The following is a 14,103-nucleotide window of genomic DNA, read 5'->3' on the forward strand; positions in this document are numbered from 1 at the left end:
GGTTAGGCACAACCATGCCCTACGTGGGGATCACAGTATTAATCCCCATTAACAGATGAGGTAACTGAGGCCCTGAGAAGTGAAATGACTTGCCCAAAGCCCCACAGTAGACAAGTGGCAGAGTAAGCGCTCAATAAATATGATTGATTGATTGATTGATTAGAACCCAGAACTCCCAGGCCCATGCTTTATCCCTAGGCCTCGTTGAACTTTGCAAGGAGTGGGTGGGAGAGAAGGATAGTAAGGAGACAGTAACTGTGACTGTGTCTGTTTATTATTCTGTTGCACTCTGCCAAGCATTTAATGTGGTGATCTGCACACAGTAAGGGCTCAGTAAATACGATTGACTGACTAATTGATTGAGGTTGTGGTAGTAAGGGGAAACCTAGGCTGGGTGAACACAAGAGATAGGAGATAATCCATGCTGGTCTTGCCATCATTCATTCATTCAATCATATTTATTGAGCGCTAACTGTGTGCAGAGCACTGTACTAAGCGCTTGGAAAGCACAGTTCAGCAACAGAGACAATCCCTACCCAACAACAGGCTCACAGTCTAGAAGGGGGAGACACACAACAAAACAAGTAGACAGGCATCAGTAGCATATTGATGAGAATTAGAATAGAATTATAGATATATACACATCATTAATAAAAGAAATAGAATAATAATAATAATAAATGTTTTCTCCTAATGGACTACTCCCAACTCCCCATGACCAGTTAGATATCAACTAAGCAAAAGTTAGATCTAGATGTTGCCAGTTCTGGTGTTTGATTTTAAGAAGCATTGTGCCCTTGTGGATAGAGCACAGGTCCGAGACTCAGAAGGACCTGGGTTTTAATCCCGGCTCCTCCACTTATCTGCCATGTGACCTCGGGAAAGTCACTTCAGTTGTCTGGGCCTCAGTTCACTCCTCTTTAAAATGGGAATGAAGACTGTGAGCCCCATGTGGAACAGGAACTGTATCCAACCTACCTCAGCTTGACACTTAGTAAGCACTTTACAAATTCCATCATTATTGTTATCAAAAAGGACAAAAATACAGTGTCTTTTTAAGAGAGGGAAAACGGTTTCTCAGTATTATTTTTAAACTTCTAATTAAAAGTTGGCATGGCAGAAAATTATCCTGGCTTATCATTTTAACGAAAAGTACGTGGTTATGCAGCCATGAATGTAGCATAACTTGCCCACTTGGACTTAGGTAAAATAATGCCATTAGCCAGAAGGAATAAAATGAATAGGATAACTGTAGAGATGACTGGAACAGTCCTTGGAAATCAGATTTGGTGCAGTGTATGTTTGGAGTTTCCAGAAATGGAAAGATTAGCTTTGAGTCAGCCCATTGCTGTCGAGGTAAATGCATAATAAAAAGTAAGCCTGCAAGCCCCAATTTTCCTAGATAATAGGTTTTGATGTTTTGCATGGCAAATGGTGAAGAAGAGAACCTGCATAATAAATGTTTGTGTGTTTTTAGGCAAGATCAATGTAGCATGCATACAACAACAAAAAAACTCTTTTCCAGGGTGTAGCAACTTTGGAAGAGGAACCTGCTTATTGCTAAAATAATACACTATGTGATATAATAGAAGATACATTTTGTATGGTGCAGTACCTTCCTTTCAAAATATTTTTGGAAAGAAAATTCAAATGGCCCATTCCATACTGGCAAAATACAGTTAGTATTTATAAGTATGTATTATTAAAATGCATAATATTATTATACATTAATAATGTATCGATATTATATATTCATAATATAATGATATTATAATAATACATAGTACTTATAAACTCCCATCCCCTAACTGTAGGGGTCCCTTAAGGTTCAGGTGTCGGTCCCCTTTTATCTTCCATCTACACTCACTCCCTTGGAGAACTCATTTGCTCCCACGGCTTCAACTATCATTTCTACGTGTATGATACCCAAATCTGTATCCCCTCCCATGTTCTTTCTCCCTCCTTCCAGGCTCTCATCTCCTCCTGCCTTCAGGACATCTCTACTTGGATGTCCTCCCACCACCTCAAACTCAACAGGTCCAAGACTGAGTTCCTTCCCAGACCCTGGCCTCTCCCTGACTTTCCCGTTACTGTGGATGGCATAACCATCCTTCCCGTCTCACACGCCCGCAACCTGGGTGTCATCCCCTACTCTGCTTTCTCATTCACCCCACACATCCAATCCGTCACCAAATTCTGTAGATCTCACCTTCACAACATCGCCTAGATCTGCCCTTCCATTCAAACCGTTACGTTAGTACAATCTCTCATCCTATCCCAACTGGATGACTGCACCAGCCTCCTTTCTGACATCCCATCCTCCTGTCTCTCCCCGCTTCAGTCCATACTTCACTCTTCTGCCCAGATTATCTTTCTACAGAAACTCTCTGGGCATGTCACCCACCCACCCGCCGAAAAAAAATCTCCATGGTTGCCTATCAACCTTTGTATGAAGCAAAAACTCCTCACTGTTGGCTTCAAAGCTCTCCATCACCTTGCCCCTTCTTACCTCACCTCCTTCTGTCCTTCTCCATCCCAGCCCACCCACTCCACTCCTCCAGTGCTAACCTTCTCACGGTGCTTCGATCTCACCTGTCTCACCGTCGACCCCTGGCCCATGTCCTACCTCTGGCCTGGAACGCCCTCCCTTTTCAAATCCACCAAATGATCATTCTTCCCCCCCTTCAAAGCCCTCCTGAAGGCTCACCTTCTCCAAGAGGCCTTCCCAGACTAAGCCCCCCTTCTCCTCAGCTCTCTCTCCCTTCCGCATGACCTCATCTCGCTCCCTTTGCTCTTCTCCCCACTTCACCACCCCACAGCACTTATGTATATATCTGTAATTCTGTTTATTTCTATTGATGCCTATTTACTTGTTTTGATGTCCGTCTCCCCACTTCTAGATTGTAAGCCTGGTGTGGGTAGGGATTGTCCCTCTCTATTGCTGAACTGTACTTTCCAAGCACTTAGTACAGTGCTCTGCACCCAGTACGCTCTCAATAAATACGATTGAATGAATGAATGAATATAGCTGGGTTATGGTCAATCAATCAGTGACATTTTTTCATTCATTGTTGTATTTATTGAGCACTTACTGTGTGCAGAGCACTGTTCTAAGTGCTTGGGAAGTACAAGTTGGCAACATATAGAGATGGTCCCTACCCAACAACAGGCTCACAGTCTAGAGGGGGGAGACAGACAACAAAACAAGACCGCCTACTGTGTTCAGAGCACTGTACTGAGCACTTGGGAAAGTTGAGCCCGTTGTTAGGTAGGGATTGTCTTTCTCTGTTGCCGGATTGTACTTTCCAAGCGCTTAGTAACGGGCTTTGCACACAGTAAGCACTCAATAAATATGATTGAATGAATGAATACAACACAACAGAATTAGTAGACTCATTCCCTGCCCATATTCCTCGAAATACAGCTGGATCATAAAGAGCTCTCCCCCTGTAGACGGTGAGCTCATTGTGGGCAGGAATGTATCTGTTTGTCGTTATATTGTTCTCTCCCAAGCACTTAGTACAAGTGCTTTGCACACAGTAAGCACTTAATAAATATGATTGAATGAATGAATAAATGGTTGTAATATGGTATATAATTTCCCATAATCTTGCAGGTAATCAGTTAAGTCAGCTTCAGAAGATGATCAAACACGGGCCTCCATGTAGTGAGTTATACATTTTACTTTTTTTTATGATGTTAATTGTTAAGCGCTTACTATGTACCAAACACTGTATTAAGTGCTGGGGTAGATACAAGGTAACCAGGTTGGATGCAGTCCCTGTCCCCCGTAGGGCTCACAGTCCTAATTCCCATTTTCCCAATGAGGGAACTGAGGCCCAGAGAAGTGAAGTGATTTGCCCAAGGTCACACAGCAGAAGAGTGGCAGAGCCAGGATTAGAACCAAGGTCCTTCTGACTCCCGGGTCTGTGTTGTACTTCAATCCTAGCTCGTGTTGCACACGTAGCCACTGTCCCCTCTCTGCTTCCCAGTTCCTTTCCCAACTTGTAGTCTCTCCCCCTCCCCACTCCGCCCAATTCCCTGCCATCACAGCTGTCAGTAATAATAATCATAATAATAAATAAGCGCTTACTATGTACCAGTCACTGTTCTAAGTGCTGGAGTGGCTCCAAGCAAATCGGGTGGGACCCAGTCCCCACCCCACATGGGGCTCACAGTTGTCATCCCCATTTTCCAGATGAGGGAACTGAGGCCCGGAGAAGTGAAGTGACTGACCCAAGGTCACCCAGCAGACAAGTGGTCCACAAGGCCATGCTGCTTCTCATTAACAAGCTGGGAATAGGTTGGGGACCAGTGGTGGGATGGATCTGGTAGCCCCACACAGTGGAACACTTGGTGCTCCCAATCAATTATCAATTATTAATCAATCACCAATATTACTAGTGTTAACAATCATCATTATCCCAGCCCACCCCCGTCCTCGTTACCACTGATGGGACTCGGACGGGGAAGATGGGGGAGAGAATAGACATGGCTTAGTGGCTAGAGCACGGGGAATCAGAAGGACCTGGGTTCTAATCCCAGCTCTGCCACTCGTCTGCGATGTGACCTTAGGCACATTACTTAACTTCTCTGTGTCTCAGTTCTCTCATCTGGAAAAAAGTGGGGATTAAGACAGCGAGCCCCATGTGGGACATAGATTGTCCAACCTGATTGGCTTGTATCTACCCCAGTACTTAGAACAGTGCCTGGCACATAGTAAGCGCTTTACAAATAGCACTAAAAAAAAAAAAAGCAGCGTGAACTAGTGGAAAGATCCCGGGCCCGGGAGTCAGAGGACCTGGTCCAAAATGAAATTCCTTATCTTCACACCCATACCCTGTCCTCCCCCTGATTTTCCCCAAACTCTAGAGAGCTCCATCATCCTTCCCATCTCACGAGCCTGTAACCTTAGTGTTGTCCTTGACTTATCTGTCTCATTCAACCCCCATATTCAATCTATCTCCAAATTCTGTCCATTCAACCTTCCCAACCCTGCCAGAATTCACCCTTTTCTCTGCATCCAAACTGCTACCACATTAATCCTAGTATGTATCCTTTCCTGTCTTGATTACCTGTCAGCCTCCTCGCTGACCTCCGTGCCTCTTATTTCTCCCCACTCCATTTCAGACTTCACACTGTTGCCTGGGTCATTTTTCTATAAAAAAAACCTTCAGGCCATGATGAAAGATTCTTTCCGTTAATTATACTTGTATTCTCTTTTCCCAAGCATTTAGTACATAAATAATATATTGATTTCTATCAATGTCTGTCTCCCCCTCTAGGCTGTATGTTCATGGTGAGCAGAAAGTGTGTCTGCTGACTCTGTTTTACTCTCTGAAACACTTAGTACAGTGCTCTGCACATAATAAGCACTCAGTATATACCACTGATGATGGTGATACAGAGCTCTGTAAACAGTAAGTGCTCAATAAGTACCATTGGTTGGTTGTCTGCAAGGAAAAATAGCATTCTAATGTAAATAACTGGTAGCGAAGAAACAGAATGCCAACAAGTTGGAAGCTTTGGTCAAGGATAACCTTAGCAGCCTGTTAGCATAATTATTTTATATAATGAGTTGTAGCGAGAATAGTATAGGAGGCTGATTAAAGCCGTTAACACAGGAAAACGGAAACACTCCCACACATGGTTGTAATTTGCTTGTAAGGATTCGGTTTAGGAATCTACTAATCTGAAATCTGTTTTCTATTGTATGAAATGTTTTGCATACTTTCAAACCAGCAGCAGATGTACGTTTTCCTTTACCGGTTGTAGTTAATTGCAATTTCATTCACTGGAGAGAAAGCCACAGCAACAAAAAAAATATTTCTTATAGTTTTTCCAGCAATTCATACTGCCTGTATATGCTCTGTACTTAGGAATTGGAGTGTGCCAGAATTTGCAACATGTCAGAACTGCAGTCTTAAAAAAAATATTAAAAAATGGGTTTGTCATTTGGAAAGACTGTGTCCCAAGGATAGTCATTTGAAATAAAAATTATAAATAAATAGAAAATGATCATTTTCATCTACCTGGTCTGAACCAACCTGAGGTAGAGACATTTTACTGTTGAAAATCAAAGCATTTCATCGTGTGTCTTGGCAAAGGTCTTAATTTTTTTTCCAGTTATTTCACTTACCTTTAAAAATTGGATTGGGGCAACATTTTCAAAAGTCAAAGTATTTTTTTTCGTTACTAGCATTCATAAATGTAGAAAGTGAAATTCCGTGAGCTCAGAAAGAGCAACTGTTTCCATGCTTGCTGAAACCTTTTCGATTAAGCCAATTCACATGCTGAACATTTACCCTTTCGGGCAACAGATCTGAAATCCAGAAGGTTCTTCAGGGGATGGTCATTAGGCTTTCCTCTCACATTCTGAATCACATGCATTGGATTCATAGATTCATGTGAGGAAACAGTGTGACCCAGTGGGTAGAGTTCTAATCCCAGCTCCGCTCCTGGTCTGTTGTGTGACCTTGGGAAAGTCACTTCACTTCTCCACACAAGGGGATTAAGACTGTGGAACATCATGTGGAACAGGGGCCGTGTCAACCTTGTTATGGCACCTGGCAATATAGTAAGCGCTTAACAAAAATGATTCGAAGAATAGGACTTTGTTGGAACACAAGAAGATGAACATGGAGCTTGAAACAAAAGAACCTCTAAACAAAAGTATTGTTTCCCTCAGGAAATAGAGAAGCAGCGTGGCCTAGTGGGTAGAGCCCGGGCCTGGGAGTCAGAAGGTCACGGGTTCTAATTCTGGCTCCATCCCTTGCCTGCTGTGTGACCTTGGGCAAGTCACTTTACTTCTCTGTTCCTCTGTGACCTAATGTGTAAAATGGGAATTAAGACTGTGAGCCCCATTTGCATTAAAGTACTTAACATTCAGTAAAAAGACACATTGCCCAAATGTACTAGAAGTCTGTCACTATCATCATTGAGTAGAGCTGGGGGCAGGGAATGTGTCTGTGGTATTTCTGTGCTGTCCTCTCCCTAGCGCTTAGTTTGGTGCCCTGCACAATGTAAGCATTCAATAAATATGACCGATTGATCACATATCACTAAATAGAATTGGACTTTTATCACTCTATTCATGTCAGTCAGAAGAGTTTGAGGAAGAGGGGGAGGTTGAAGATTAAAAGAGGTCGAAGATTAAGACCCGAATAAATTTTTTCAGGTTCACAATATCCTGACGGGAAAGAGCTCTGGAAGAAATCTCGGCATGAAAATTCAACAGTTTTCTTGCAAAAGGGTACTCAAAGGAGTGTTATGTTGTACTTTTTTAACAGCAAATATAAAGAATATAAGAATACTTCCCCAAATCAATGCAGCATCCATTTAATCTTATGCATTGTATGACAAATTACTATTCTAGGACCGTCAAAGCTTGAAATGTAACTTACATGAAATGATGATAATGATGGTATTTGTTAAGCACTTACAATGTGCCAAACACTGTTCTAAGTTCTGGGGTAGATACAAGGTAATCAGGTTGTCCCACGTGAGGCTTACAGTCTTATTCCCCATTTTACAGAGAAGCAGTGTGGCTCAGTGGAAAAATCATGGGCTTTGGAGTCAGAGGTCATGGGTTCAAATCCTGGCTACGCCAATTGTCAGCTGTGTGACTTTGGGCAAGTCACTTGACTTCTCTGGGCCTCAGTTACCTCATCTGTAAAATGGAGATGAAGACTGTGAGCCCCCTGTGGGACAACCTGATTGCCTTGTAACCTCCCCAGCGCTTAGAACTGTGCTTTGCACATAATAAGCGCTTAATAAATGCCATTATTATTATTATTATTATTATTATAGATGAGGTAACTGAGGCACAGAGAAATTAAGTGACTTGTCCAAAGTCACACAGCTGACAAGTGGCAGGGCTGGGATTAGAACCCACAACCTCTGACTCCCAAGCCAGGGCTTTAGGAACATTGTAGAGGTTGTCGTCGCCTCATTCCTCACAGATGTTCTCATCTTAATGGGGATTGGTTTGGGTGCCATTTTGTGAATTTAGAAGGCTGAGGAAATACATCTCCAGGAAGGTCAATAGATCATTACAGATACACTTGCTAAGGGATTGTAACACATACACAGTGCTAAAGGGGGCTGTGCGGTTGACATTACCTGGCATGGTAGAAATCAATCAGGGAGAGCTTCCAGGAGGAGGTGGGTTCATTTTTTTTTTTTTAATGGTACTCATTATGCAGTAACTATGTTCCAAGGACTGTGCGATGCACTGGGGTAGATACAAATTAATCAGGTTGGACACCATCTCTGTCCCACATGGGGCTCAGTCTAAGTAGGAAGGAGTAGGATTTAATCCCATTTTACAGGTGAGGTAACTAAGGCTCAGAGTAGTTAAATGACTCTCCCAAAGTCACACAGGAGACAAGTGGCGGAGCCGGGATTAGAACCCTGGGTCCTCAAACTCCCAGGCCCGAGCTCTTCTCAGTAGTTTTGAAGATGGGCGAATCATAGGAAATTTTAATATGAAATTTCTGTGCCCTCTTTTACAACCAACTTTAGTAGTGTTCGCTAAGATTTCAGTCAACTCCCAAAGTTCAGTATTCATGGAGCCTGCAAGTGCACAGATAATTGTTATACACAATCCATAACCGTATAAAACTCGTGGTCTTTCCACGCTTACACCCATTATAGACAGCGACCATCTGTCATTTTACACTTTGTGATTTACCGATAACTGCCGGGATGAATTAGTATGTAGGAGGGAGAGCTGAACAAATTAAAATGGAAATGCAGATAGAAAAATGAAAGGGCTAATGTTACCCAGAAAGGCCACAGTTTTATGTTTTCAGTTCATGTTTTAATTATTTTATTATCCAACGTTTAGGCTTTAGTGGATATACCACAATTAAAAACCCAGAGTATTATCGTTGAATGGTAGACTTATCTTTCATTAACTACTTAGTCCAATATAAGTACAAGTTTGTACTTATTTTGGAAGGGATTCTCCTTAATTCCAAACCATAACTGGAAGGACAGAATTTCATCACAGGCCTCAAAATGGTTTCTACCATCTCTTACCCACACATAAGTTAAATATTAGAATACTGGTAGTAATTGTGGTATTTGTTTAGCCCATAGTTTGTGTCAAGTACTGTACTAAGCACTGGGGTTGATACCAAACAATCAAGTTGGACACAATCCCTCACAGCATAAGAGGTGGGATGCATTTTGATTAGACATGTAAGCTAGCTGTGGGCAGGAACTGTGACTGTTTATTGTTCTATTGTACTTTCCCAAGTGCTTCGTACAGTGCTCACAGTAAGCGCTCCATAAATATGATTGAATGAATGATTCCATAAACAATATAAAGTATTTCAGGATAGATAACTATTTTGATCTTTTTCATTTGCATTTGTGTTTCATTGAATGGACTAAGGATCTGCCCTTCATCAGGCCTTTAGTAACCAGTTGTGGCTTTATATCTTTGTACCATAGATTTTGTCCCTTTCCCACTTCTGAACACTCAACATTAATATTGAAATGTATTTACATAGTGCAAACTCTCCTTTGCTTACCAGAGAACATTCCAACTGCTGGATTTTTCTTATGGATGTCAGCGTCGTTCAGTTTTTTGGTTTTTTTTTTTGATTCCTGAAATTTGAAATCTCTGGGTCGAAGGTATTGCATCTATGGCAAATACTCAGGATATTTTAGGCTAAATTGTTTACTTAGATGTAACAAAATCAACAGTACAGGATGCCTTTGGTCAAGAATTCAGTTTATGTATCTTCTATCTTCCCCCCACCTCTAGTTCATTTTAGTGTGTCTTCCCTGCTAATGATAAAAATTGATAACTGTTACTTGTTAAGCACTTACTATGTGCCAAGCACTGTTCTAAGCACTGGGGAAGATCAGGTTGGTTACAGTCCTTGTCCCAGATGGGGCTCCCACTCTCAATCCCCATTTTCCAGATGAGGTCACTGAAGCCCAGGGAATAATGATGATAATAATAATAATAATAATAATAATAATAATAATAATAATAATGGTATTTGTTTAGTGCTTACTATGTGCCAAGCACTGTTGTAAGCTCTGGAGTAGGTACAAGGTAATCAGGTTGTCCCACGGTCTTAATCCCCATTTTCCAGATGAGGTAACTGAGGCACAGAGAAGTTAAGTGACTTTCCCAAGGTCACACGACAGATGTGTGGACTGACTCACGGTAGAGTAATCGAAGAAGGGTGATGCTGAATTGTCAATTTAGGACCAAATGTTTTCTATAGTTGTCCAAGAGATGACTTCAGTTTGGATAAACTTGGAATTGACAGATAACACGTGGTAATTGATTTGGATGGGCCCAAATGATATATCAGTGAAACTTGTTATAATTCCAAGTCATGTTCATTTATATCAGTTAAAGAAGGCATGATATGACAAATATTATGTTCTTCCAAAGGTGTCATTTATTTTTTGCACCATGCATCTCTGCTTTTTTAATCTGAAACCATGGCAACTGCAGTTGCCTAAACTAACAATTTTCCAGGAGCTGGCCTAGTGGATAGAACCCGGGCCTGGGAGTCAGAAAAACCTGGCTCTGCCACTTGTCTGCCGTGTAACCTTGGTCAAGTCGCTTCACTTCTCTGTGCCTCAGTTCCCTCCTCTGTAAAGTGGGGATTAAAACTGTGAGCCCCATGTGGGTCATGGACTGTGTCCAATCTGATCTACCCCAGTCTCAGCACAGTGGCTGACACATAATAAGTGCTTAACAAATGCCATAAAAAAAGTTTTCTTTTTTCCTAGTCAAACCTTGGCTCCATGATGTATAAAACATTTAGCATTTCTGTTGCATAATATTCTTAATTCATCAGCTTTTCTGTTAATTTTACAGAGAAGGCTTATTCAAGTTCACTTTGTAGAACACAAGTTCCAATCCTGTCTCTGTCACTTGCCTGTGGGGTGACTTTATCTGTCCTTACATTTCCTCACTTCTAAAAATGGGGATTCAATGCCTGTTCATTCATTTAATCATATTTATTGAGCGCTTACTGCGTGCGGAGCAGTGAACTAAGTGCTAGGGAGAGTACAGTGTAATAGTGAACAGACACATTCCCCTCCCTTAACAAGCTTATGGTCTAGAGGAGTGTAGAGAGAGTGAGCCCCATGTGGAACAGAGTTTGCAACTGACCTGATTATCTTGAATATACATAGTATATAGTTATATGCAATATAGTTGTGTTGACTTCTCCCAAAAGCTTAGTACAGTGCCATACACACAGTAAGTACCCGGACATGCCACTTGTCAGCTGTGTGACTTTGGGCAAGTCACTTAACTTCTCTGTGCCTCAGTTACCTCATCTGTAAAATGGGAATTAAGACTGTGAGCCCCACGTGGGACAACCCGATTACCTTGTATCCCTGCCAGTGCTTAGGACAGTGCTTGGCACATAGTAAGCGCTAAACAAATGCCATTGTTATTATTATTAATATTAAATATGACTGATTGATATCCTGGAGTTTGTAGATTGCTGTGCATGCAGGAGCCCTTAACAAATACCATTATTATTGTTGCTATTATGATTATGATTATGATTATTGTTATTATTGTATTTGTTAATCAGTTCAATCCCAGTCCCTGTTCCACTCAGAGCTCAGCGCCTACGGGAGGGGGCGGAAGGAAAAGGGGGCATGTAGTCCCATTTTCAGTTTCTATGACGACACTGAGGCCCATCACTGCATCGTAGCTATTCCAGAATAGATTCCAGCCAACACCAAATTTCCCACTCGGATTGGCCACCGTGTCACTTGTTCGTCTTGTGAGTTGGTGATGGAAAACATTGATGGAGAGTATACTAGGTAGAAAACCGAGATCCCTCAAGAGCTAGCGTTAATTATATAGTGGCATGAAACTGTTAGGTTTCGAGGACAATAAAAACAAGTGAACACACAGTAATCCCACAATCTGTATGCCCTGCTTTTTACCACACACACTGTAGCCGGCATGTATGTCTCCAACCCCACGAAATGTTCCCGTTTGTATAAATAACAGCTGGCCTTTCAAGCTGTTTCTGGATAACGCAAGTGAAAGAAGGGGCCTCCTTTTCGAAGCACAGAGCGAGCTGGTTCAGCGTTTAATTACTACTGAAGCAAGTACTCTTTATTGCAGAGAAGAGTGCCCAGAGTAATGATTTCCCGTGACAGATCAGAAGCCTTGAACTGCAGGGACAGTCTTGCAGGGGATCTGTACAATCATGCAGCTGGTAAAAATGTCCAGGGCAAATCATGTGTAATTCGTTGAATCTTTAAGAGGGATTCCTAGCATTGATTTCAAGAAATTCATTCATTCGTTCATATTTATTGAGAGCTTACTGTTTGCAGAGCACTGTACTAAGCGCTTGGAAAGTACAATACAGCAGTAAAGAGAGATAATCCGTGCCCACAACGGTTTCATAGTCTAGAGGTGGGGAGACAGACACCAATACAGTTAAAGAGGCACCATTAGAAATAAATAGAATTATAGATATCTACATATATACATAAGTGCTGTGGGGCAGGGAGGGGGGGAGAGCAAAGGGAGAGAGACAAGGTGATGCGGAAGGGAGGGGGAGCTGAGGAAAAGGAGGGTGTAGTCTGGAAAGGCCTCTTGGAGGAGGTGCATCTTCAGTAGGGCTCTGAAGGGGGGAAGAGTGATTGTTTGGCGGATTTGAGAGGGAGGGCGATCCAGGCCAGAGATAGGACGTGGGCCAGGGGTCGGCGGTGAGACAGGCAAGAACGAGGCACAGTGAGAAGGTGTGAAGAAATGAAGTATATTCTCTGTTGGAAGTGTGTGGTGATGAACCGTGTCCCAGTTACCATTGTTATCAGTGGTATTTATGAAGCGCTGGGGGAGTACAATACAGTAATGATAAAAATAATAATGGTACTTGTTAAGAGCTTACTATGTGCCAGGCACCATATTAAGCGCTGGGGTAGAAACAAGCAAATTGGGTTGGACAGAGTACCGTCCCGTATGGGACTCACAGTCTCAATCCCCATTTTACAGATGAGGTAGCTGAGGCACAGAGAAGTAAAGTGACTTGCCCAAGGTAAAAAAGCAGACAGGTGGCAGAGCCAGGACTAGAACCCATGACCTTCTGAATCCCAGGTCCGTGCTTTATCTGTGACGCCAATACAAAAGAGTTGGCCCCGGCTCGTTCCCTGCCCACAATGAGTTTACAGTCTAGAGGGAGGCTGCATTGCTTTATAATTCAGATTTGGTCAAGGAGTGAGGATAGCAAAATTTGGCTGTCCTTTCTTCTGAAATTAGATGAGGGGGTATGAGCAGTGATGGTGGCTACATGCATTTGTTATGTAGTTTGAGGAAATTCTCGATTCAGTGTGTGGAAAAGTTTTTGAATTCACCTGTACAAGTTCAGCTGAAAGGAAATGGAAAATAAATGGAAATCATGACTTTGTAAAAAAAAAATTCAATATGTCTTTTTTCTGCCTTGGGTTTTGCTCTTGCTAAATGTGCTTGATGCTTCCATTCAACGATAATAGAAAAGAAATGGGTGTTTATTTTAAGCTATTTAGAAATGGAAGATTTAAAAAAATCAGTTTCTGATGATTTTGAGAAGAATTTCTTGTAGATGCCTTATAATGGGAAAAAAGTTTTTCATATTTGGGTTCAAAATTCAAACTTTCCGATGAACTGTAGTAGGTAGGATGGGTCTGGTATTCATGGTCAACAAGAGCGGATTTTGATTGAGACTATCGCTGGCATCGAATGAACCCATCTTGGCTACAGCCTTTTAAATAGAGTTGAAAGTCATAGAGAAGTGATGACCTTTTGCTTTGAGAAGCAGCGTGGCTTAATGGGCCTGGGATTCAGAAGGACCTGGGTTCTAATCCCAGCTCTGCCACCTGTTTGCTGTGTGACCTTGGGCCAGTCACTTCACTCCTCCTGGCCTCAGTTCCCTCGACTCTAAAATGGAGATTGAGGGTGAGCCCCATGTGGGACAGGGACTGTGCCCAACCTGATGAGTTCTTATCTCCTCCAGTGCCCAGAATAGTGCTTGACACATAAAAAGCATTTAACAAGTACCATCATTAATGAATTAATTAATTTCTGATGCCCTGGGCTGCCGAGATTAAGACCAGGTG

The 14,103-nt window shown here is 42.1% G+C and overlaps 1 protein-coding gene across 1 annotated transcript in view; it reads left to right on the forward strand.

Moving 5' to 3' along the window:
• Window positions 1–14,103, forward strand: part of SIPA1L1 (signal induced proliferation associated 1 like 1) — a 421,260-nt gene that overhangs the window by 225,246 nt on the left and 181,911 nt on the right.

Source organism: Tachyglossus aculeatus, chromosome 23 (genome assembly GCF_015852505.1).
Source record: "Tachyglossus aculeatus isolate mTacAcu1 chromosome 23, mTacAcu1.pri, whole genome shotgun sequence".
NCBI lineage: Eukaryota > Metazoa > Chordata > Mammalia > Monotremata > Tachyglossidae > Tachyglossus > Tachyglossus aculeatus.